Below are 24,974 nucleotides of genomic sequence, written 5' to 3'. Positions count from 1 at the left end.
GTTCTGTTTTTGTAGCATCAGTGAATATTTATTTTATCTCTGTTCTTTTCCCATGTATTTTATTTACATTATACCATTTAGCATCTGCTGTGCCTGGTACATACTAAATTAGTCAGTTTTTTTTTACTACAGTTAGAAGATTGTGTTGCTATATGACTCGTAGCTGATAGTTCAAATTTGGATAATTTTAATTCTTCATAACTTTAAATTATAGTTTATGACATCCAAGACCCCATTTTAAATGCTGGTATTATAAATATTTTCAAAAGAGTGTTCTTGCCTCATTCCATTTCCTTCTTTCTCTTTCAGTGACAATGTCACAGGTTTTCTCCTTCAAATTTAATCTCTCTTGTCTTTCAGGCAAAGATAAAACAATCTTTATTGGTGATCAATTACTAATCACAGAATAAAATCTAAAGGGTTGACTTTACAATAGGAACACTGCCAGCTTTTATTGCTTATGTCTAAAGCAAACCTAAGGAAACAAGGAATAAAAGGCACATTCTATTATAAGTCCAAAAGAGCAAGCACTAATGAATAGATTGATAGAATAATCAATAGACTCAGAAAAGGATGAAATAGAGGGTAAGTTAGTCTCATGATTAGTAAGCAGATGACAGTTCATAACAGAATCTCTAAACTAAACACAGTTTTCTGAACAGTTTTAAAGGAACAGTCTGATAGCTGAACTAACATAAACATCAAAAGAACAAAAGTAATGGCTTAAGTGACTGAGGACATGGGATGAGAATATTTAAAGTTGACTAAACCCACAGATGCTTAGATATGCTTAGATTATAAGCATCTTTTATATGATTGAGGAGAAGTACAGTGGAGAATATTTAATCTGATTTTATCATGTTAAAAATTGTAGGCTTATTTGTAGTGTGATAAAACTGGTCATTCTAGAAAACTAAGCATACTCAACAGATCAAATATGAAAAAGTAGCTCCACAAATTCAATAAATTCCAGCTAATTTGGGGGGAAAACCTGCCACTTTTAAACACTTATTTTCCTTAGGCATATCTTGCACATCATTATAGATTGAATTCCTGAAGTCTTGTGTTTTGGGTTGGTTTTTATTATTCTACATTTAATACTAAATGTATTTACTCATACATCATGCAAGTATTTTCAGAGTGATTTGGCCATTATTGATAGAATTTTAAACTCATGCTGAACTGTATTTCCTTCATTAAAAAAATATCTTTTTCTTTTCTAAGTGTTATCATAGATCTCTAACTCTTGGAGAATCTCTTTATTCTTAATGATAAAAGGAAAATAATTTGTTTTACATACAGTGAAACTAATACAGCAGAAAAAAATTTTATGTGATGTTTTTGTGTTAATATTTTACATGGATCATGGTGGAATAGAACCACACAGCCTATAGTCGATGAAGCAGTTATTTATGAAAGAGCATAATACATCAGAAAGAAACATTTCTGTCAACTGCACAGCTGCTTTCTTTCTATCCCAAAGAGAACTTTCATTTGTATTGCTTGTCCCTCAAACACAGTGCTTTCATGGCTCACATCTCTGTACACAGTGTGTTAATTCTGCAGATATGGGACTCTTTCATAAACCAGTACTCTCCCTGTTGTGTCCAGCTGTATGAATTTGCCTTCTCTCTGGCTTCTCTGCCCTGCCATCATTCTGCTTCTATTGTTTGCTCTCTGTTTTTCTGGCCTTTGTCCTTTCTTATTTGCCTGAAGAGAAAGGTTGGTCAACACTGCAGGTAATTTTAGATTCATTTTTTGAAACCTCAGACCCCATATTCCCAAACTGGTATTACAATTATCTCAAATCAGCAGTATGTGGCAGAATGTGCAGCTTGCTGTATACCTTTTCCAGTGCCTATAGGCAGACAAATTTCCAGGCAGACACAGTGCTTGCTGTGTGGCCCTGTCAATAACTGCAGGCAGGCAGAGTCAGAATGTATGGGCTGATTTTGGCTGGGGGAGAGTTAATTTTCTTCACAGTGGCTGGTATAGGGCTGTATTTTGGATTTGTGCTGAACACAAGGTTGATAATATAGAGATGCATTTGTTATTGCTGAGCAGGGCTTACACAGAGCCAAGGCCTTTTCAGCTTTTCCTGCTGCCACACTGGCAAAGGGTGGACTGGGGGCACATGGGATGCTGAGAGAAGACACAGCTGGGACAGGTGATCCCAGTTGACAAAGGGATAATCCAGACCATGTGACATCTTGTTCAATATATAAAATGGGGAAAGAAGGAAGCAGGACAGATGTTTGGAGTCATGATGTTTGTCTTGCCAAATCACCATAACCTGTGATGGGTCTCTGCTTTCCTGGAGATGGCTGAACAGCTTACTGGTCATGGGAAGTAGTGAATTAATTCCTTGCTTTGCTTGTGTGCTGCTTTTGCTTTTCCTACTAAACTGTCTTTATCTCAACCAATGAGTTTTATGACTTTTACCTTTCAGGTTCTCTCCCTAGACCCCTCCCACTAGTGTGGGAGTGAGCAGTTGGCTGCACAGAGCTTGGTTGTTGGCTGGGGTTAAACCATGAGAATATGTTATACTTTTTCCTTTGTGTATTCATGTTGATCTTTAAACTTATATATAACTTAGGGTTTAGTTAACTATGGATCTGCCAAATGTTGAGTGTTTCTCTTTTTGAACAAGGCTGTCAGAAATTCACACATTTTGGATGGGACCGAACAGTAAGAAACTCAAAGGCATGTCACGGTATTTGAATTCTATCAGAAAACAAACAAACAAACAAAAATACACAATAAAAATCAACTCTGTACAGCCTCCAAATTTAGAGAGAGATTCCCAGTAAAACTGAATATCCTGTGGAATGGAGACAATTAATGTTGAAGTAGTAGATTATTGTTGGAGTAGGGTAGAATGGAGACAAGCAATGTAAATGTTTTCAATCTGTTTTGAGACCTGCAGATGTATCAAAGGAAACCAAACTGAGAACATGAGCAAAAAAAAGGGAAATATAGGATAAGCTTTCCGCAACGTAACAGAGAAATATTGTGAGGGATAATTTCTATTTCCTGACTGGAACTGTGTGAAGCTTTTGGACAAGCCACATTTTCTGCATATGCTGATTCTCATCAGACTCCATTTGTTCTGCTGCTTTTACCAATGGAAGTCGTCACACAAAATAATGCGCAGAGCTCACCATGGCTCCCTTCCAGCTGTTTCTGGTCACAACCATGTTCCATATTGTTCCACAGTTATGCCTTGCTCTATGCCATCATGGCAGCTCCTACTTCACAACATGTTTATTTCTTCAACACCAAATTTATTAAAAAAGAACCTGTGAAACAATTTAAACTAAAGGAGAACTTAAACTCACTTTCACCATATGTTATTACACTGTCTAACTATGTACCTAAGAAAAGGCCACTACACTATCTTGAGCAAATATTTGGTTTAAAAAAGGATATGCTTTTAATAAGTTTTATTGGAAACATTTTATGACTCAGTTTTCTTATTTTAGGTTTCAGTATGCTGTGATTTCACAGTCATGTACATATAAATAGTAAATGCAGTACCTACCACAAGTAGATAAATCTTCCTGTTGAGGCTTTTGACTCATCCTGCCCTGTCCCCCCACCTGTATGCAAAAATGAGGCGCCTAATTTAGGAATTTCTGTTCATTACACAGCTGGAATTATGTTGCAAACTAGAAACCTAAGTTAAGCGAAGTAGACCCTTTAGTAGAATTCACAATCCAATACCCCAATTAATGTTCCCAAGTTATGCTTTTTCTTTAGGAATCTCCAAAAGATTAAATTATTCATCTATTGGAATTAAATACCAACATAGCTGGATGGAATGTGCCTGGGCTCATCTGGCCCTTGCTGCTTGACCAAAGGAGACAGCTGTGGTGGTTTCACCTCAGAGATACCTTTGGCTGGCTGGATGCTGCAGCTGGGCACCTGGGACAAGCCCAGGCATGCAGGAACTCAGGTTTTACCTCTGGCAGAAAGGCTTCAAGGTGAGGTGAAGGAAAAGGAATTGGGTTCTGCTGGGCGGTTTCAATCCAGAGCTTTATTCCTGGCACACAGGCCTCTGAATGCAGCAATAGCTCCAACAGAACAGCAGAACCGTGTGGTTGCTGTGTCCTTTAACCCCAGGGAGAGGGGAGCGAAGGGGTAGGGATCCCACCAACCAGGTAAGGGGGGGGAAGTCTCAGGGGACAAATGACACCTGGATGGCCCAATGTCCCCCAGGGTTGAAAGGCATCTTTTGAACTTCACCAATCACATGATACCCTTTTGGAATGCAAGACTGATGGACAGCACTCAGCAAGGGGCAAGGGAGGGGAAGGGAGAGGTTGTTGGCACACCTGGGGAAAGAACTGGGATAACTGAGACAGGCTATTACATCACACCACAACAGAAGATGAAACAGGAAAGCTTATAAATATGATGGCCCCTCACCTCAAGAAAGCCATTGAGGGGCTGGAGCATCCTGAGAAGAAGGGCACTGGAGCTGCTGAAGGGTCTAGAGAGTGGGTCCTATGAGGAGCAGCTGAAGGAGCTGGGGGAGAAGAGGAAGCTCAGGGGAGACCTTATTGCTCTCTACAACTCCCTGAAGGAAGGGAGGATGTAGTGAGGTGGGGATTGGACCCTTCTCCCAGGTAACCAGCAACAGGGTGAGAGGGACAGGCCTCAAGCTGCAGCAAGGGAAGTTCTGGTTGGACATCAGGAAGAATATATTCACTGAAAGGGAATTCTCAGGGAAGTGGTGAAGCCTCCATACCTGGAAGTGTTCAAGAAACAATGGGACATGGGACTTAGGGCTGTGGTTTAATTGACATGGTGGTGTTCAGATAAAGGCTGGGTTTTATGATCTTGGAGGCCTTTTGCGACTTTAATGGTTCAATGATTCTATATTTCTACAGTTCTGGCTAGCCACACAGGTTAAAATTATAAGTGCTATTAGATTAACCTTTTCGGTTTATTGTCATATTTTTAGTTTTCTTCAAAGAGAGTTAAAATACATTCAAAATTTCATGACATGTGAAACTATAACAGTGTGCAATTTTGCATCTGAGCAGCTAGATTCAATGAAAAGATCACCTCTTTCCTCCAATCACTTAGTTGCTGGTTTTAAATCTACAGAGAGATAACTTTAAATCAAAGTATTGAAAGTGTTATTTTTCTATTTTGTTCTTCAGTTTTACAGAACTTAGATCCAGTTCAGGCAATACCTTAAATCATCAGATATTTTTTTATATTTAAATGTTGAATATTACTTCATACATATGCAAAATCAGTAGCCTATGCTTGAACATACATATATAACTGTATCAATGTCAGTGAGCATATATTTACATTTAGATTTACATTGATATGGTAGAAATGATAGTACTTCCAGAAGCTTTAAAGTCTGTTTCCACCATCTGCCCTTTTCAAACCTGCGCCTGCTCCTTGTAGAGAATAAACTCAGTATTAGCAACAGTAATATTCACATTTGCCTTCATTGCTAAACTAGTTTTTTAATCAGGTCTTAAATGTATACAGACCTTCAGGTTTTTCATGGGATGCCTATAAAGTGATTTCCTCTGATTACATCATATCCTGTAACAATTTGGCAGGATGGCATTGAATTTGTGTGTGATTGTTAAATTTCTTAAGCAGCCATTGTTCTTATTTTTCTTCCATTATAAATTTTCATGTATTTTTCCTAAAAAGTTTATTTTTCAAGCAAGGAAATACTGTAGTCCTTCAAGAAACTACTGATTTAGTACAGATAGGCATTTAATGCAGGACAATGCCAACAACATCATCTAACTATATAATTTAATACAAGGTATCTAGTAAAAAGACACCAGTGTTTTAAAAGTCTCCCAGAGGAAAAAAAGAAAAAACAAAAAAAACCAAGCAAGAACAAAACCTGTATATTTAATTTATGAATATAGAAATAGTACTTTCTAAATTTTCCTGGCAATAATGCAGTTGATTTCCTTGATTAATTTTAGCTTTCATGACAAAGTTAATAATACTATGCACAGATCAGAATTAATCATAGCCTTGAAATATTTATCTGTATAAATATATATAGACTCCAGAATTACTGGATATCACTAACTAGAAAAACACCAAATTATGGATATTCTGGTAAAATTGCAAATAGTTTTGATAAAACAATTTTTACACATGAAGATGAAGTATGAATATGTTTGTCTAAATGATCAATTTTTTCCAGATACAGCTGTCAGCTGTCACAGATTCAGCACAGTAGCTTCTCCTTGCTACATATAATCTTGATATTTGAAAGTCCCACATCCCCTTGCTCTCAGAAAATTTACTTCACTCCAGCCGAAACCAGCGCAGTTTGCCAACGTCATTCACTCTTTTCAATCTATTGCGCAAATAAGAACATAAAGAAGCTTAAATTGCCAATTATTTTGTTTATTTGTGTTTCCCCTTAAGCACTTTATACCAAGCATGCTTGTGAGAGTAATTGCTAAGTTACATGTACTTTTTTAGTCTTGAAAGATAACTAAGCTGAATGATTCCCTTTATGTGGATAAATTTCAGCTAATGGAACTCCAGCTAAAGGACTCATTATAATAAGAATTAAGCCACGATAAGAGAAAAAAAAAACAATCAACAAAGCAAACAAAAAAAAGCTCACCAAGAGCAAGAAGAAACCCAGACTAAAGAAAGAATTATATCATTAATGCCTTGCAATAAAAATGGTTATGCACTCATTCTGTTTCCTGTGTTTACTATTGTCTGATTTCAGAGCAGCTATCAGAAAAGTTCACATCAATGCCTGCAATTTGTATTCAACATCAAGGGCAGCGTCAGAAACTGCAGATATGATACCCAGCAGAAGAACAGAATGAGGCATGAATCTATAGAGATAGATCTGCAAAAATCCTCAGCAATGACTATTCAAAAGTGCAACCAAAAGCTGAGTTGGCAATTATAATGTTGCAAACAAACCTTCTTTGCAAAGGAGAGTCTTTCCATAGGGTAAAAATGGCAGACAGGAGGAATTATGTTTCTTTCTCTCTCTCTTTCTCTCAATTTCTTCCTATATTTCATACTTTCTTTCTCTCTCTCTTTCTTTATCTCTTTCTTTATCTCTTTATCTCTTTCTCTCTCTTTCTTCCTCTCTTACTTTCTCTCTTTCTTTCTCTTTCTCTCTCTTTATTTCTTTCTCTCTCCCTTTCTCTCTTTCTCTGTCTTTCCCACTTTCTTTCTTTCTCTCTTTCTTACTTTCTTTCTTATTTTCTCTTTTTCTGTCTTTCTTTCTCACTCTCTCTTTCTCTCTGTCTTCCTTTCTTTCTCTCTTTCCTTTTTTCTTCCTTTCTTTCTCTTTCTTTCTTTCTCTCTTATTTCCCTCTCTTTCTTTCTATATTTCTTTCTTTCTCTCTCTTTCTTTCACACCCATCCATTTCTAAAATATATATATTTGAATTTATATACTTACCTTTATATTAATGATATTCTACTGTATTATCTACTTTTCAAAGTTTATATATAACACTAAAATAAAGTCCCTATTAATCTTGTTTACAAAGTTCATGATTCTATTCAATTGAAGAAATAACAATGATTCTATTTTCATGCATTTTATAGAATAGAAAACTTTTTCTAAATTATTTCTGAGATCTATTAAAGATTCTAAGATTTCTGTCTAATGCATTGTATAGGAAGGACTCTGAATCCTTTTGGTGTTGTTTGCTAATGGCAAAAGACTATAGCAGAATTCAGATTCAATACTGCTTACATCAAACCAAACACTATTCTAAAACGAGTAGAATTCAAGGTTGTAAATACAAAATGTGATAGGAAAAAACAATATCCAATATTTTGGCTTCTAGTATCTAATATACAGCAATATTTTTTTTTTTGGCCATAATTCCTGAACAAATTACCTGGCAAATATTCAAAACTGTGCATTGGAAAGTCATGGTCTCTATTGCTTCTTGTCCTCACCAAACTCAATATTGATTTTTCATTTACAAAACAACTTCAAAAGAGGGAATAGGTTCAAAAACTCAAAACCTACCTACCAATTCTATTCAAGAAGAGTAGTCAAGGCAGAGAACTGTTTCATCCTGGGAGAAATGTGGAACAAATAATTTCAGAGAAAAAAAACCTGAATGTGGTCTTTCTATAGCTGAGCCAATATCTTCATAAGAGCATATTTATAGGCTTTCCAGAGTTTTACCTATAATGTAAACAACATGGGTAGCTACCAGAGACAGTAGTACTATTTTCTACCTCTGGTAGGAATGAAATCTATTTATGAGTTAGTAATTCTGCTTTCAGTTACAAAACTGTAAAAAGAGAAGGGATTTCTTGCATGTTTGCAATTTTAGCTATTGCCTCAATACAATTATTTTTCTTGGCCTCTAGTAAAACTTTTCTTGATATTAAGGTAGTTTAAAAAAATACATTTCCCAACGTGTATACTTAGATCCATGTAAGTACATTAGAAGGCTATTTCCATTTTAAAAAACAATAGTTTGATCAGCAGTTTAATCAGATCAGTTCGATCTCTGTATGATCCAATATTAATAAAAATATAATTGATAACAAAATGGTGAAGGGAAGTAGAAGGGGAAGGGAAAAGGAAATATGTGGATTTCATCCTTAATATCTTAAATAGAAGAAGTGAGGTATAAGATCATTCAATCTGGGTTTTATTCATGTAAATTGTTTTTAATTACTGTGTCTTTATTAGTCACAGAAGAAGTTAAAGAATTTGAGTGACACAGAATAATATTAGAGTTATTTTTCTCCTCAAAATACTTTCAATTAAATGTTATCTTCTAATGGACAAGGAGCTATCATTTAATATACCTAAGGAGTAACTGCAGATACTTCTGTGTAACATCCATAGAGCATAGCACTTAATATTAAAACCCATAAAAATGTTACTGATTTTAAGTTCATTGAAGAGAACAATATATTTTTGCTGGATTTTGTTAGCATAAAGCATTCAATAAACCTACAGTATTTCTCACTTTTGAACTATTGTTTATTGAAAACAATTTTTCTTGAAAAAAAGTGCTTAATAGATCAATCTTTAGTCTTTCATAGACTAATCACTGCCACTGAGCACATTACATTGATATTTACTCATGTAACTTAAAGACTGAAATTAAATTCTATTCTGACAGTTGTTGAAAATACTTAAATCAGGCATTGTTCATTCCTATTTATAAGTCATGGGATGCCCTACACCACTTGGATATTCCTCGAAATAATACAAAAATATTGGAGGTTTCCTAGGAGGCTATCTCTTCCTTCCCCTTCCTCCTCTTAAATGAAAAATCCAGGGGTTTTTTCCTGTTTTCCTTTGTACTGAAAGTTTGACTAATTCAATCTGATAATGGAAATGTAAGCCATGAGAAATTAATGGTACCAATCTCACTTGCTTTATAATGTTGCAAAAAAATAAATGTACATAGATTTCTACCAGTAGAAGAATATTGTTGATGATCACTGATGTTAATGCAATATTAATGTATCATTAAATGTCATGTTAAAGTAAGTGAAAATAATTAGCATGCACAGGCCTAAAAGATCAAATCAGTGTTGGTAAACAGCTCATGCCTTTTAAAACACCCCCTCCAGAAATGGATGGTGTGTGAAGAAGAAAATACCTGTTTGTACTAATACTTTATGCATTATGCACATTGCTCAGAAGTGGCAATCAGGGTGAATGTTGTGCTACTCCTCTCTGGAATATTGTGTGATACTGTGGATATTTCACAAAAGGAGAGTATCAAGGCCATCGAACTGGAAAGAAATGAAATAGTAACACATTCTCAGTCACAGTCTTGTGATCCACTGTCCAGCTTGGCTGCTCAGTGCTGGATCTCTTCTCCATGAGCATTGTCCTTGGTTTAGCTCTTCTCACTGACCCATGTCTCTAAAAACCAGCTATCCAAGTGAGCTACAAACTTTTGACCCATCTCTTACTCTTCATAGCACTCTTGTACAATAAAAAACATGTGGTCTAATCTTTTGCCCTAAAAGAATTCAAACATGACTTGTCAGAATGAAAGAAACCAACTATCTGTAGAAGGATTGGTTACACACCCTGGAAGTATGTAATTGCCTAAATGAATTGAGTAAAGAAGAAAATGACACACATTAACTCCCAAATGGTTTTTGAATTAACAAAATTTTAGAAATAATATTAAAAATTAACCCTAAATTAAAAAAAAAATAGATGTACTATTGATGATCCTCCATTTTTGTAGAGTTAAAGCTCTCTAGAAAGAATATTTTATCTAATTTTAAAACTGAGGAAAGGGCAACAAGAGATCCAAGACAAAGTGATACAATTGGGTGAGATTTTAAAAAGTAAAATTGTTCATTAGATAATATAATAATGCGTTTGGTATTTGTGTTATTTTTTCAAGATAAATAGATAGACCTAAATTCTTTGAGAACATTCCTCTGCCCTTGTACTTCATACATTCTAGGTTTAGTTCATTTTACATGTGTTTAGCAGTAGTTAAATAGGGTATTAAAATACTGAGCTGCCTCCCCTCCCTCCCTGCCCTCTAAACAATAAATTGAGCTTTGAATAAATAATTCAGATAACTTCTATTAAGCCTTGTTTGTTTGCTTGTGGTCTGACCTAGGCTTTAGTCATTAAAGTTAATGTTAGTGTACCTTCAACACCCTCAGCTGTGCTTTAAGTTTATCAGAAGACACTGTTGATGGAATGTAGTTTTATGGTAGCTATAATAAAACTACTCCATAAAAAGACTATCTATTCTGACTAACTTCAGCATCTGACTTCCTCTTATATCATTGGCATCCTGGGTGAAATTCGTTTCATCTCAGGAATGTCACATCAGGATGGCAATTTATCTCAGTCCAAATGAATACCCTAAGTAGGTCAGATGAAGCAGCCTCTGGAGAGTGCTATAAAAAGTTCTGTGTTCATAGTTAGGACCATGTATATATGGATGTCTATATTTTAAAGTTAGCTGTCTTTTAGAGATCTGAGGTTTGCTGATAAAACTTTCACCTCTGCTATTTTCCTTTCAATAGATATTTAAAATGAGAAGGGTTTTCACTTGAAAGTCTTCAGAAATACTCATTTTCATTGACTACGTAGGGAATGCAGGCACGCACTTTCAGAAGATGCATCTATTCTACCTTATATATTTAAGTTGTGACTCAATAATACAATTTTTCCTCTGTGCATGTGTGTGCATATTTTTCATTTGTTTACCGGAATTGAAAATGACTGACTTCCAGCATTTGCTTGTATATTTTACAAGTTGTTAGGAGAATAAACTACAACAAAACACAAAATTTCCACTAAGTATGAAAGCCCGACATAATCAATATTTTAATTAGTTTTCAAAAGCCAAATAAATAAATAAGAGTAAGTGAATTTAACAGTGTGAATCCCTATGACTATATTTTAAAACTGTGGTGTTTCTGTTCTCCTAATACCTATGGCATGTAGAGCAACTAGCTGCCAGCCTATTCTTTTTCATTAAGGCAAAGAAGAGGCATGGCCAGAAGGTATATTTTCAGGTACAGAAATAGTTTCAAGAACACTAAAAGATATCGTGACCTCTTGAACCTGAAAAAAGAAGTTGCAATCGCAGTAATATAATACTAAGAAGACATATTACATAGATTATTGCATTCAGGGATAACTTCAATATGTTTGATTAATTAATTGAATTAAACTGCAGTCTTGTCTCCTCTTATAATATTGAAACTCCTGCTCTGAAATGTATCTGATTTCCTTCTCTAATACTTTCCAATACCCTCTTAAATGTTACCTAATGATTGGTCTAAGTTAAAAGAAACTGAGCACATATATGAGCACAGTTTGTAAATGTGTGGAGGCAGCCAGTGAGGTGCTCCACCATGATAGTTTTGGAATTCCTTTTCTGGTCCAGCTCTCCCTGAAGCCATAGGCTCTGTGAGTTCTGAATCCTAACCCTAGCTTTAGCCCTTACCCTAACCCCAATGCATCCTTGATGCTGCATCTTAGGTCTCTATCAGCATGGCCCAGATTGGAAAAACATCAGGGCAGTCATGTTGTTACCTTGTTGTGATCTCACCAAGACCCGCTCTAACACATCTCCACAAGAGTCTGATTTTTGTGATTTTCTTTATCCCTGGAATAAAATCTATCTCCTTCAGTCAGACTCTTCAATTAAAATCTTAATTTTACTCTGCTGAGTGGCAACATTCTGCTTTATTACTGACTATGAGTGTCTGTTCACACTTGCTGGTACATGTCATTCTTTGTGATAGTTTATATTATGTTCTTGATACAACGCTGGATAGGTAACTGAGGGTCAGGTCAAGCTGAATGCTGCTGTGGCAGACCAGTGTGGTTTAAGAATTCAGTCTCATTTTTCACTTTCAACTTGGTGATCATTTTTCCAGTCTAATTTCAGTCATTTTCATAATTCTAGGAATCAAAAGGTCGTTAAATATTTCAACTCAGCCAGATAACAGAAGAGGAATAAGCCCTCACTTAGTTACCATTGCAGTTCATATTTCAAAATAAACCTCATAATAGAAATGAGAATTGCTTACAATGTCTCTTATTCAATAACTGTTGCTGCCTAATTAATCTTTAATTAATATTCTGTATTACAAAGTGACTTACTGTAAACAAGCAGAATTTTCAGAAGTTTGGGATGGGTTTTTTTATACTACCTAAAATATTTTCTTGGATTTACACCTTAACTTAGAAACTTCTTTATGTGTCAGAAAACAAAGGAAGACTTTTGGAAACTGAAATTTATTTAATATCAAGACAAGTATATAAACTGTTGAAAAAGTGTCTTTTAATATAATTTTCTTCTTTTTATATCATGATAGTTTTTTTATCAAGAGCACTGTATACTAGATTATGCTCAGAGAGGACTTCAGAATAGAGAAGAAATATAAACCCGGTTTTGTCACAAGATATTTTCTTACACTCCCACACTATATGATGTCTATTTTGAACAATACTAACATTATGCTGGTTTATAATTTCATAATAGTTTGACATTAATTGTATGTGCCCATCCTTCTTTTGGGAACACTGGTAATCCTTTCCATCCACCAAGAAGAGGCACTGGTCTGTTTTCTAGACAAAGTAATAATTGCAGCAATTTGAAGAGTTACCACTTAGACCAACACCTATGAACAAAACTTGGTCTTTTCTATTGCATGGATCAGGCCTACTAAAAACTTTCCCTTTTTCCAAAAGGAGAGTATCTCTTATTTTTCATTATATCAGTGACAATATGCTTGGTTTTATTTTTTTTTTAATATTAGTGCTATTTTTGGTAGTAACAGAGGCCTCTGATTCAAAAAATGAAGATCCTGTTGTACTCCCTCAGCAACTATTTTATCCAAGGGAAAAAACTTGAACAAAACCACTTGAATAGTTCTTTTCTCAGGGATAATTTTAGGTTGGTGTTAAAAGAAAACTTACCTATTATCATAGATTTACAGTGTTTACAAATAAATATAATTAAAAATTAACCAATGTTGTCAACACTCCATTACTACTCTTTTTTTAAAGCTATTTACATAGGCAAAATTTAGATATTCATAACAGTTTCATAATATATTCCATGCTGCAAACATGTTAAACAACCATTAATAGCTGATAGAAAATGCTGTCAGTGTTATGTGAAATGAGCTGGAAAATAACTGTCAGGTGATCTTTGTTTGCAGTTTACTATCCAAAGTGCAAATATTTTGTAATTCTTGAACATGTGATTAGGAGCTTCACAATCAAAAACAGTTGTTTATATTTATTTTCCCGTATTCATAAGGAATTTCACACAGCTTAGTGAATTTTTTTTTGGTTTTTTAGGGTTTTTTTTTGTCACTGAAGTGTTATGAACTGTGGATGTTCTTTTATGAATGTGCCTCATTTTCATGTAATATTTTTTACAATTGTGTGTATATAAAAATTGACTTCCAGCACCAAGACCTTAAAAGAGGTCTCTCAAGTCTTCTTGACTTGCTTTCAGTTCACTGTTGCTCTCAGTAATAACTGGCTCTATTTTAACACGTAGCAAGGAAGCTGACTGTCAATCCCTGTGTAAAGAAACTTGGTATTTCAGAAAAACTCAAAAGCTAAACACAAAATCTGTGTGGTAAATTACGAAAGAAACATTATAAGCATTATATTTGTACAGGTATATCAGTAAAAACTTTGTTACAAAGCTAGTATTGATTTTTACTGGAAGTACACCAAGATTTGTGGATGTTTCTTGAGACACTCGCATATATTTATATTAAAGACCAGCTTGCTTAGGCACACAAGAAATAGGCCATTTCTTCACCCAACATTAACCAACTTAAAATCATTGCCTTAAAATCAGGCATCTAATTCAGACTACTCATCTAGGTTTGCATCTGTAGTCAAGATGCAGATTCTAGTGTTTAGTTTCTTTAAAAAAAGTCTCTTTGTAACATTTTTAAGTATCTAATTAAGTCACTTTAAACTCTGACTACTGTCAATTTGGATTTCTTTTCCTGATCACAGAGTTCGCTTTTCTTAGTCTTAAGCAAACTGTTTAGTCTGGGTCTAGACTTAAACCTCTGCCTGCTAAACCCTTTGGGTCCCAAACACCACTAGCCTAAACCCCTTCTTTGTCTCTATTAATATGATGAAAAGAATTCGTTATAGAATTGAATAATAAGAAATTCTGCTGTGTAGTACTGCAGTTATTTCCTCATAAAGAAACAAACTTTGAGGAGCAAAAAAAGAAGGAACTTCACAAAATTAGTTAGCAGTGCTCTCACTTTATGAAGAGAAAGGATAGCCATGACAGATGCAAACCTACTTAGATATAAAACACATAAAAAATAAATTCTACTCAGAATGGATTAATCTTTGACAGATACAGCTATTTCTTTTTTTACCCTTAGTAATAGTAGGTCAGGGTTTTTTTTATGCTAAAATTAAAAAAAAACCTATTTTATATTCATAGTAGTCACAAGATTATTAAAGCACATTGGATTTTTAAATTTGTTATTATTCTCCTAATTGTGCCAAAATTCATCCCTGTAATCTTCTGGGAAACCCAAATATTTATACTCTGATCTGCAGGCACATACACAAAAGTTGTTTTAACAACAATGAAGAGAGTTGACTGGTGAGAGTTGCTAGAAAGTATTTGCTAAAGGAAGTAGTTCTGCTATGTGTAATGTATCTATCAAATAATCTCCCTGAATATTGTTGTGAATACATAATTTAAGACCTCAAGAGAAATTATTTCATGCATTATTAATGCATATGATGGTATTTTCAGTCAGCCTGCATTAATTTCAACATTCTGTATTATGATATATGTATGTGTGTGCATACATTTTTCCAGCATCCAATATTTCTTCTTTTAGTAATATTAAAAACCACATACAAAATACTGCATTTAGAATCAGGCTCAAAACATTGCAGTTTCTTTCAAAATCAGAACTTGTTTCTAAACACAACAAAAATTATAGATGAAAAGGATATGTATATAAAGTTTATGTTTTGTTCCTGGAGAATGATATAGAAAAACACTGTCAAACTTGCTTAGTCACTTGAAGATACTATAGACCCTAAAACTGAAGATTGTGAGCATGCATGTATTTACAGCTGCCATTTTCTAGATAAAATACAACAAAATGCAAAAGAGATTTAATGTATTCAGTATGCTTAGAACGAGCTGTACTTTGCATTTCATAATTCTGTGCTTTGTTATTTCAGTTACTTCACTTAAAATCAAAGGCTTCTGAATAAATTTTCAAAGAGAACATCTTCTAGGAGATAAGAAGACCGGGACTGAAATTTCTGCAGTGGCATTCTTCACATCCCAGGGGATTACCTCAGTCACCAAACCACCAGATATTTTTATTTAAAACTATATGTTTCATATCTGCCACTAAAAGCAGGCACTGAGCAACTGGGAGTTAGAGACACAGCACCAGAAGTAGAGCAGGCTAGAGAAAAGCTGATTACATTCAATATTGCCACCAGAAACTGTTACCGGTATAACATAGGGGTAACTAAAAAAGATTAAATTAATATTTGTCTTACATGTGGACATCAGTAAACCAAACCAGTGCATTTAGCAGTTCATAATTCTGTAACACACGATATATAACATTAGCGGTATATAAAATGTTACTGCAAAGGAGACTTGCAGGATAGGCCCACAAGCAGGGTTCAGGAAAACATATGCAAGCAGCAAATTCTATGCAGGAATGAAGAGTATGAAGAGTATTTGGCAAAATGCTAAGAACTACAGGTACTATAAGACCAAATTTGACGTCCTTAACTGGTAAGATCATCTCATTTCAGTTGAAGAGAGATCTGTGGAACACAAGCCATCAGTGAATAGAAACTCAAGATGAGCTAGAATTAATAATCCTGCTTTATTTCCAGCTTCCCTTATCAAAGAGTTATCAGACATGGTGATCTTGACACCAGAGAACTAAGAGCTGTACATATAAATTCTGACTATACAGTACCAGCCACATGCTGCTGCTGGTTTAAATTCTAAGTCTTAAAGAACTTTTTATATATGTAGTAATAATAATTGGCAATGTTTATTGCTGATTAACAGCAACACAACAAACTATTATTCTGAGGTTTAAAACTGGCCACATCTCTCCCTCATTTCTATTCAGAGTGATTTCTAATTTCCTTACTGAATGTTTGCATACATTATATATAAATATATGCATATATAATGTAGCTACATATGCAAAATGCATACACAGTTGTTACATGCAAACCCTTGCAACATATATTCAATTTTAAGAATTTCCTTATCATTTTAGAAGCTGAGCTAGGTGGAATGCACGATCTAGAACAACCCTTTCTGGATATAGTTCTAAAGTTGCAATGTGTGAGTGCAGACATCACTTCTAGATATTTCCTCCATATATTTGTGTTCAACACTTCATGAACTAGCACCTAGAAACAAAACCAAGGTCTTATAAAGTAACTATATTTGTATGGCTTTCTCTGTTCCATGTGGCTAGAGGTGATCATCTAAACCTGCCTCAGGAAAGACAGGGATGCTACTATAGCAACACAGTATATACCACAACCCACAAAGTATCACCAAACAACTTCAGAAGGCTTTAAGCATTCACCCATGCAGAGTAACACCATACCTTATTAGAAGGCTTCAGGCATTAGCCCTCCTTGTTCTTTAGCCCAGCCTTTTATACCCCTCATGCTTACACATTGCACCTGTGTGCCTTCGGTTCCCTTTGGTGATTGGTCAGTGCACCTCGGCACCCCAGGTCTCATTGCCTTCAATGCTGCTCACCTGCCCTGCGCAGCTGTAGCCCATTCGGGATGAGGCTCAGTGCACCTGGGCACTCCATATCTCATTACCTTCAACGCTGCTCGCCTGCTTTTCACAGCTGTAGCCCATTATGGATGAGGCTTGGCCACAGCCCCACTCCCAATTACCACAAACTGTGTGCCTACAGCATAGTGCTGCTTTAGGTATTCAAGTAAACTTCAGAATGAAATCTCAGGTCCTCAGGTGTGTTGTGTGCTTCAAAATACCATGTTGAGAAAAGGAAAATACATTGTTAATATGCGGCATTTACTGTTAGTTCAATTAATCTCATAGCAGAGTTTTAGTCCAAATTATAAAATCAATGTAGAAAAACCACACCAATGTGAATCGAGTTAATTTTTTTACAGAAATGTCTTCCTTGTGTCCGCTCCTTCTTTCTGATGTTATATTCACCCTCTCAGTGTGTCTTTGTGTACTTTCTCAGAGGACAAGTTGCCAGCATCCAAAGCTTTTTCCAGGGAGGAACAAGATGGTCGTGGTGAATGAGCTTTTTGTTATCAATAGAGCCTTCAGCTAGTTGCTCTTTGCATGATTTTTTGCTTGGTTGTTTGATTTTTTTTGCATCATTCTGTTGATCTCTTGTGCTCCTAGCTAAGGTCTGAAAGTTATCTATTACCTTCTGCAACTTATCTAACCTACTGGGCTTCTGTTTATTGCACCTTAGAGTGCCCAATCTTTACCAGATTAGTTATTCCTGGACCTTCAGCTACAATAACTTTATATTTTGGCTCAAGTAAAAGTTCTGCAGTTAACCATGGAAATTTACTGGCCTTTTAGCATACCTTGCAGCATCTTTTAACCTTTCCACCTTGTATTTGATTTAGCCAAATATCCAGCTATATTTTGGGAAGTCACATTAACAAAACCAATGGTTTTCAGAATCTCTAAATCACTTCTCTTCCTGGGATTAGTTTGGTTTTAAGTCCAGTTGATCCCTGAAAAAGTATGTCTCTATTGCGATCTTACCTTTTCTTTAAAGAAAAAAAAAAAAGATTTCCAACTTGATAGATATGATTTGATCATGGTTGTGACTTATATGAACGTCAGAACTATCTCATTTAAAAATGCATAATTGATTTTCCTTTGGAAGTTTCATTTCCTGAAATACTGTGATCAGTTTCTACCAAGACAAATGCAGATCTTTGTATGTTTTTTACATGAATTTTGTATGCTTTTTACAAAAATGGTGAAGGACCTAGTTCAGACAGTGTTAAAGACTTCCAGGTAATAATTACCAATATGAAATCTACACTGTCATTTAGAAGCTATTTTATTTATGTTGGTATTTTTTTTATATATTTTAGGGCTCTTATGTGCAATACAGCAAGTTGCTAATTCATTGTTTTGATAAAAGATTTGTTCTTATTTTGCAAAATATATTGATAATTCCCCTCCTATCAGGAAAAAATGCAGCTGAAATGTACACTGAAATGTACATTTCTCTGTTTCTGTGTCTGAAGGGAAAAAACAGCCTAAAAAGGCATCAACAATGATCAAACAACCTGAAGTCATGTGTGTTACTTAGTCTTGAGAAAAATGTTAATAGACTGTATCCTGAGCTAACTGAAAGCTGAAAAAAGCTTAACATTGTAAGAATTAAATTTTATTTTTGTTGTACTATCTCTGTTGCATTCAGGGAAAACAGATATCATAAAGTCTTTATAATAGGTAGTACAGCATCAGAAAAAATACTCATACCACAGTGAATTCCTTCTAACTGGAGTAGGTTAGCTAATTCATTGAGAAAATGACAAATAAACAAATTTCAAAAATATTTCTCCTAGTTAGTAGAAGCATAAAAAATTATCTCCTCAATTTTTTTCCCCACATAATTAAAATTCATCTATTTTTTAAAAATATTTTTTCCAATTTGCCTGGTAAAATAAAAAGAATTTTCTCTATCCTCCTTATATATGTTGATAACACATTGCAAGAGCTTATTCATGAAGAATTAATAGTGACACTTCTGCACTTTTATTACTATAGAAAAAAATGTTCTCTATTGTCTTTTACAATGAATTAAGAAATATAATCATGTAGAGTACTAAATTTTTTCTTATTCTCCTTAGAGGGAGTAGCTTACTTGTAATCTTATTATTTCTACAGGATGGCTGTAACTGTATATGTAATATTCATATGAATTTTACTGAAGTGGAAGAATATATTTGAGTAATCTCATTTTCTCTGCTATATACTTGTAGGATTACATACATAACATTCCATGACTACACTTGGTGATAAGACACATAATATTGAAACTTGCAAGCTTTTGCTTTTAATGAGGTTTGAATTAGACAAAAGATTCAAAGCTGCTCAGCAGTTTCTGAACTTGAAATAAGTAAAAAAAAATTCAAGAAAATTTATTGCTGTTGCACTGTGATACCCGTTTTATTTAAAAAAATTAAAAAATTTAAAGTCGAATTTCTATTATCAGTCATTAGATAGATTGTGGAAAGCCAGAAGTTCATAAGGAATATTAATTGTTTTTCTTTTTCTCTGATTATGTCTAAATCTCCCATGCATTGCTGTAATGAGAACTTAGAAAACAACAACATAAAACAAACAAACATACAAACCCCACCACTAACAAGAAAAATACAGCTAGACCCTAAAGTGATACATCCCATTTCAAATAGTTCAGTAATTTCACAGATATAGGGATTGTTTACCCAAATGTAATATTCAGTCCTTAAATTTTTTTCCCTTTTCTGCTGATCCAATAGTAGTAAACTAATAAAGATTTCAATCAATGAATTACTGTGCATCTTTACAATCAACAAATTTATTTAAAAGAGTGAAAGATTTAAAATGTCATTCAGAAAGCCACCCAGAACACCCTTTATCTAAAACTCATGAAAGGCCCTCCTTTTTGTTGATCTAGGATAAAATTTAGGTTTGTCAGATCATTGCTTATCAAATTATAATGTCCTTCATCTTTTACACTGTTAGTTTTTTTCCTTCATAAGACCTTACATGTACTCAGTCCTCAAAAGGAAGAAGGAGGATATCTGAGTTAAGGTCCTCTCCTATGCAAGGACATAAAAAAACCTAATTAGCGATTGGGAAAGATTATTGGAAATACTGGTAAAGAGATCTCTATAATAATAACTATTGCAAGGCAATAGTGTATGACAAGGGTGTCTGAAAACATTAACTGTAGGGTTTTTTTCACCTTGAGTAGCATATTTAGCAAAACTCTGAATCATAATATGGGGAGTGGGTTAACTACTGTCTAGAAACCGTTCGGATGTGTTTAGTAAGATGACAAAAATATGCTTTACGTAATAAAAAAAAATAGAAGCTAAAAGTTTCTGTTTCACTGGTTTATTGACAAAGAAATTTCCAGAACTCCAGAGAAAATTGATGCAATTCCACGTAGTTTGGTAATATTTTATTAATAAGCTACTTTCAGAACATGAAGCAGGTAACCAAGAATGATTACAGATATAGGTGTCCTATAACAGCTGTTGTACTGCAAATTTGCATTATTTTTTCCTTTTTTTTCTTTAGTCAGTTAGGGATTGATTATAGTTTTTCCCCAGGAAACATGTTTGTCTTCGTTAATTGAAACACAGGACTTGGACTTCTATCCTCGTAGCTTTATTTCAAAGTATAAATAATCTAAGAGTCTTTGTTCTTGTGAGAACTGATAATGACCCTCTACATGTAGCAGAATAATTTCTTTTCAATTTAAAAGACTTTCGATAATCTTCCAGTAGGAGCTGATCATACCTATTGATAGAATCAGTCAACAGTAATTCATCAGGGAAAATCTGTCTTTGTTCTTTGAAATTCTTTTCACTGGTTCATATAACAATGTTTGAAAACTGCCATGGTTTCGCTGCACATATTGTTTAAAGAATGAAGATGTTATTAAGTTTCCCACATCACCTGATTACTAAGGAAAAAACTCAAACAAGCCCAAAACACAAACCCCAAATTACAGACTTATAGGAAAATAGAAGGTCAGTGTGTAGTCAAGATTGTGAACACAGTCTGTTCGAACAGGACAAAATTAGATCTGAGATTGAAGAGCTTGAAGTATGGAGTAGCTATAAACTCTACTGAGATTTTCTGTATTTCCTTTTATTTCTGACAATATATTTCAGAAGACTAAAAAATGATGAAGGCTAATTCTTTTGTAGTATGCCTGTATTCCTCTGGATAGAGTAATTATTTGTAGCTGCCCACACCTTTAGTACATTGCTATGATGCTTGCTAACTTCACTCCAGGCTTTCAGCCTGAATCTCATATCAGTGCTGCAGCTGAGAGTGCCTAAAATAGAGGTGGCTGTCACACATTACACATGATCTAGAGCATTCATCAAGAGATGTTTGTCTTGTGGAAGGAGCAGAGGGTCATTTCTGACTCAGGCATTTTGATCTAGTAGCTATATGTCTGTTATTCTCAGAAGCCCTGTTTCTGAGAATGAACTGAAATAATTCAGTGTAAAAACTAATCAAAATTTAAACCACTTGTAGAATTAAAATATCAGATGTATTGTAGGCTTAAGAATTATGACATCTGAACTGTTTTGTTTTACTGCTTCCTAAGCTCCAATGTAGATGCCTATGGCCTCTGTAGAATAACAAGATATTTTTTAAGCAAGGCGTTAAATATAGGCATATTAATATCTATTAACAGGAAAATAAAAATATGAAATTATATTGTATCCTAAAGGTACTGTTTCAGGCAAATTTTCATTTTCCTTAAAGCACTTCACTGCATGACCTTAATGGCATGTCCATGGGGTTTTCATGAACAGACTAATTCTGAAGTAATTCAGGTATCTCTGCATGATTCCAGACCAGTTACTATTTCAGAAAGAAGGAGCATTAGGCCAATTATATGGATTTTTTCTTTCAAAATTTATGTAAGACTTTGTGGATAGAAAGACTGATAGTGAGAATATAATTGGGACTCTCATATATAACAGTGATTATCAAGCTCAATAAAGTGCAATTTTAACAAGTAGTAGTGGTGCTGGCCATTAAATATTAATGATAAAGTGTTAAACTGGTATCCCAATTTTTGAGTCCAATTCACATTGTATACAGAAATCATGTTGTATTATTGTGAATTTTTGCAGAAAGGAGACACTAAAACTATGCACTCTGAATAGAAAAGTAACTGAAATCATCGCTGGTAATTTCACTTTATTTTGAATCTGGAAAATTAGTAGAGCAGTACTGAAAAACAAGTAACTTTCTTTTGGATGTAAAAATTTTATAGGCATCTGTCCTAGAAACTAAGATTTGAAATTTTTGACCTTAGTTTTTATCTGTCTTCAATGGAATTTATATCACACAGTAGCTTCTGGCTAGATTTAATCTTTTTAGGGAATTGCTTCTGACTGTAAATCTAATGAGATTATGTTGGGTTGTGATTTTTTTTTAAGCATTATGCAAAGTTATCCTTAACTAACAGTAAAAAAATTCCAAAGGTCATTCCTTTTTATTCATTTTAAATCATTATGGTGGACTGACAATAAAAAATATCAGAGGGATTTTTTTTTTTTAATTACAGAACTGAACTTTGGTGTCTTTTATTCGTAGGAGTATAATCCTACATTCGCTTGTATCCTGAAACTTGCAGATTTTTCCTGAACTCTTTACTCAGTTTGGGCTGGTGAGGCCACGTCTTGAATCCCATGCTTGGTCTTCACCATGAAAAAGACATTGAGGTGCTGAAGGTCACTCAAAGAAGAGCAACAAAGCTGGGGAAATGTCTGTAGCACAAGTCTGATGAGGAGCAGCCAAGTCAGCTGTGGTTGTTTAGCCTGGAGAAAAGGAGTCTCAGGAACCTTATGACTCTCTTCAACAGCCCAAAAAGAGGTTGTGGTGATGTGGGGGTGTGTTTCTTTTTCCCAAATAGAAAGCAACAGGACAGGGAGAAATCACCCCATGATGCTTCAGAAGAGCTTTAGATCATACATGAGGAGAAATTTATCAATGGAAAGTTTCTTCATGCATTGGAACAGGCTGCCCAGGGATGTGGCTGAGTCACTATCCCTGAAGGGATTTAAGAGACATGTATATGTGGTAATGAGAGACTTGGTTTAGTGATGGGCTTGGCAGTGCTGGGCTTACATTTGGATGTGATAACCATAAAGGTATTTTCCAGCCTAAAAGATTCCATAATTTTATCCTCATTTAAGAAAATGTTTATGATAATGAAGAAGTAAAATAAGCAGAATGCAATCTGAAGCTATCAGATAATATTACTGTTACCTGAAAATATTTCTTCTAGTTATTTTGGTGAATTATTATTATTGTTATTCATATATATTAATGCTGGGGAATAAAATATCACCTTAGAATGGTGTTACATTGTTCTCACTGTGTGTAATGTTCAGCACACATACTTTAGAAACTTGACCTCAACATAATTTTTAGGTGCATAGCAAGCAAACTATCACTGATGTTTTAATTACTCAGGGAATAGAAGGGCATTGGTGTCTTTAAAAACTATCAGAAAAAGACCTCATCTATTTAACTTTCATGCCTGGGTTAAGGTATGAAGATTCACTTTCTAGAAAATTATGCAAAAAACTTCTGCCTATCTCAATATACCATCCAGGAATCTTATAATTAGTGAGACCTGCATCATTGTGGGTAGCTGAGTGTGCTGCTCAGCTATATAGCAGATGTATATGTATAACTATATGTATAGACGATTGGTGTTTTTTCTAAAGAGTTTAAAGTTGGTACATGCTAGATGACCATGGGATTGGAAAAGGTCTATAATAGATAGTAAATTATATTTTTATGGCAAATTTCATCTCATTTCAGTTCTCTGGGGAAAATGGGAAGCTTAATTAGAAACAAGTAATCTATACACAGGCATGAAGTAAAAATTATTTTGGAAGGATAGTACAAGAGTATGGACTTTAGAAGGATAGCACAAGAGAATGATACTGACTCTGCCACTGGACTAATTATCAGAAAAGGACAGAAGAATAGAGTAAGACATGACAGAAAAAATCCCCCACAGTGTGACCCAAGGCACCTTTAGAGAATGTTCTTGTCTCTGTGTTTTAAGGTGCACCTACCTGATGATGTTACTATTTGGTTATCTCCACAGCTCTACCTGAGACAGTTTGCATTTAAGACAAAAAATCTAGGCCCTAGTACCTCCTTTTGAATACATTGTTTGTCTCTATCTTTTCTCTCTGCCTCATATCTCCTCAAATCATGTCTGATTATGGTTAGTTTCCCTGGTATTTAGCTATTATTGAATGCAGTAATGAAAGAAGCCATAGGGATACTTAATTATCTACACAGCAGGTGTCCAATGAAGAAACTTAATTCTAACCTTTTCCTCTGTGATAAGATAATTAGTTGGGTCTAATTGCTGCTACATATATTCACTAATTGTAAACTGTGGTGTAAAGGTTGTTTTTGTGAAAAGAAAAAAAACAAAGATAAAAATAAAAACAGAATAAAAATGCAAACCTCTTCTATAAAACTACAGGCATGCTGTTTCTTTCTTCTAAACAAATACAGACATTGCCTAAAGAAATGAAAACAAAACCCAACAAATTCTACCCATTTTTATTGTCTAATAATAATAAATTACAATACCTGGATTAAAAATCCTAGCTATGAATAAACATCTATACACTTTAAATTTATAACTAAGGAAAAGCAGGT

Source organism: Geospiza fortis, unplaced genomic scaffold (genome assembly GCF_000277835.1).
Source record: "Geospiza fortis unplaced genomic scaffold, GeoFor_1.0 scaffold191, whole genome shotgun sequence".
Classification (NCBI taxonomy): Eukaryota; Metazoa; Chordata; class Aves; order Passeriformes; family Thraupidae; genus Geospiza; species Geospiza fortis.
The sequence above is the reverse complement of the archived record's forward strand: the minus strand, read 5'-3'. Positions refer to the sequence as shown.